Source organism: Daphnia magna, linkage group LG2 (assembly GCF_020631705.1).
Source record: "Daphnia magna isolate NIES linkage group LG2, ASM2063170v1.1, whole genome shotgun sequence".
Classification (NCBI taxonomy): domain Eukaryota; kingdom Metazoa; phylum Arthropoda; class Branchiopoda; order Diplostraca; family Daphniidae; genus Daphnia; species Daphnia magna.
Genome location: NC_059183.1, coordinates 11,805,821 through 11,808,411, shown reverse-complemented (window position 1 = coordinate 11,808,411; position 2,591 = coordinate 11,805,821). Strand labels below are relative to the sequence as shown.

The following is a 2,591-nucleotide window of genomic DNA, read 5'->3' as shown; positions in this document are numbered from 1 at the left end:
GTACACACATTGTTATAAAGAGAAGCACAGCTGACCTCGATTTATGCAAGATAGACGACGTCTATTATATCAGCTGTTGTTCCTTTACAGAAATCCGGAATAGAGTGTAGACATATCCGGAATCGGAGCCTGTTTGCCTAATGGCATCGTCAATAGGGCACTAATCAGATAAACGACCACGGTATAAAAAAAAAAAAAAAAGTAAAATTCAACAACATCTCGTCTCTTCTTCGCTCCATAGCCACGTAAGAGGATTACACAGTGATGTAGTTTTCTATTCGATACGGATGACCTGATATAGGAAATAGCTATACATATCCTTAAATAGGCCCACAGATTGTCAATGTAACCGCGACAAGCAGTTTCGAGAGCGATACATTTCATTTGCGGGCCTGACATGATTATTGGCCAATAAGTTCTCGAAACTCTCTAATGCATTTCCCGTGTCGCAGACTATAGGGCTGATGGCCAAGAGTTATGTACGCGGACGGAGCGAAATGTCCTTTTTTTTTATGTGAATCGAGTGTATACAGGCTAACACTATTTATCCATACCGTTATTACACTAGATCACTTGTACACGTGTGCTCTCCTCTGGCGCTGTGGATGTTCAATCCACCGTTGATAAATTCTATTGCGGTTTTTTTTTTTTCAAATCTTTTAGTGAATATAAATTTAATTCGATAGAGAGGCTTTTCACGACATAGCCTCGATCTGTCCCCCCTTTTTTTTTTCTCGATTGGTTACCTGATTTTCTCGGATGATATGGTTCATATTACATTCTTACTTTTGCATCTTTAACAGGCTTAAAAGTGGCATTAAACGACACGATGCCAAGACGTTTAATTCACCAGAATAATAGATGGAGGAAATAAAAACGGCTGTATCTGGTTGCTAACTCATCTTGTGTATTTAAAGAAGATATTCTCCTTTTTATTTTGTCCAACCGCGATCCATACAGGCTTCCTTTTTGATTCATTTACTATTTTCGTGTATTGTTGAAAGTTTTCTTCTCCTTTTCTTCAAAGAAAAAGTCCTCTCCCCCGGTTCGTCTGGATGCGCGATGACATCGGAGACGACTCGAGCAGCTGGAACGACATGTATCCATTCCTTTCTCCCGACTATTTATCAATTTAGCGGCAAGAGAGAGGGCTAGATTTTTTTTTTTGTACGAAAGAAGGAGGATAGCAACAAACGTCTGTGTGGTTTTCACAACTAAAAATAGGACCTGAAAAAAAAATAAAAATAAAAACACCGACGAAATGAGGGAAACGAACGTTTGCTGTGTGATGCTTTCATGTTTCCCTTTTCGGACGTTAAAACTCGCCTGTTGAATAAATCAAAAGAAATGTACGTATACATATATATTTTGACGCCCCAAAACACGTAACTGTATTTACCGATAGTGCTTGACAATTGTAGGTATTTGAGCGGTTGAGGTGCTGCATTCCATTTTGTCAACGATGGAATGTTTGGGAAATGTGACGTTTTTTTACTTGATCCCCTCCACGACATGGAAACGGACCTATCCAGCGTATAGCTTGTAACACGCATCCGTCAAACTTGGCTGGCATTTTTAAAAGGACGGACAACAGGGGGATTGCTCCTTCTTCAGTAAGTCTCAACGGATACAAGTTCAAATAAGAGAAGGAGGGAAATGAAAAATAAAAAGAAGATTGGCATTTTAGAGAAAACGGAAGTTTTTGTTGTTTGTTTGTGGCCACATCATCCGCCCCTTCTGCCACCTACCTCCGGTTATTGACGTGTTGCATCTCGCCAAGTGATGGCAGCTACCAATAATATACAAGAACTTGGCGGACAAGCTGCACAAAGACCCTTCGTCATGATCCGGAAAAAGAATGAAACTAGTTTTTGCGGGAGGAATGCGCGCAAAAGAAAGGAAGACGGACGTGATGGTGGACTTGGTTTCCATGTCCGAACAGGAGAGTGGGGGGGCCATGGTTACGCATGATCGGTAGGTCGCACCGGCAAAATCCAGAAAAGAATTCCTCTTTTTTTTTTTAGGTCGCCATCTCTTATTCGTCAGGAAGGCGGCCATTTTATTTTATTTGTATTTTTTCTACGAATGTTTTTCAATGTGGTGACTTTTTTCTTTATATCGAATGCTGTTACAGGTTCCCACACAGAAGCTGCGAACGTATTGAAAAATCGACAGCCGAGGGGAGGGGGATAGAGAAATCCTGACACTCACGTCGTTTCCAACGTGCACTGTAAAAATCTATACAATAGGCCGCGTCGGTATTTTTCTATATTTGCTGTGTGTGTGTGTGTGTCACTTTTTATTCGAATCATTTCCCGTGTGAATTTTTTTTTTCTTCTTATTTTAAAAACATTTTCTCGTACTGGAGATTTATTGATCGAAAGTGAACATTTTACCTTGGCGTTCCGTTTCGCTTTTGGGGTGGAAATCGTCTCTTGTCCATTTGCTCCGTTGTCGGCCATGAAAATAAAAGAAACTGCGCCATCAAGTGCTTACCTTTTTCTTGTTATTTGATTTTTGTCCGTTGCATTTGTATAAATAAATCAAAAAAGAAATGCTGCCGTTCGTAATCGTCTATAAAGAAAGAGACG

At 40.2% G+C, this 2,591-nt stretch overlaps 1 long non-coding RNA gene across 1 annotated transcript; it reads right to left on the bottom strand.

Annotated features, from left to right (window-relative positions):
- Positions 1-887: 887 nt before the first annotated feature.
- LOC116916292 lies at positions 888-2,011 on the bottom strand. Its single transcript, XR_004390579.2, has 3 exons — positions 1,749-2,011; positions 1,400-1,619; positions 888-1,326 (listed from the first exon to the last, which is right to left on the bottom strand). It is a non-coding gene; the product is annotated as an uncharacterized LOC116916292 (long non-coding RNA).
- Between the last annotated feature and the right edge of the window lie 580 nt (positions 2,012-2,591).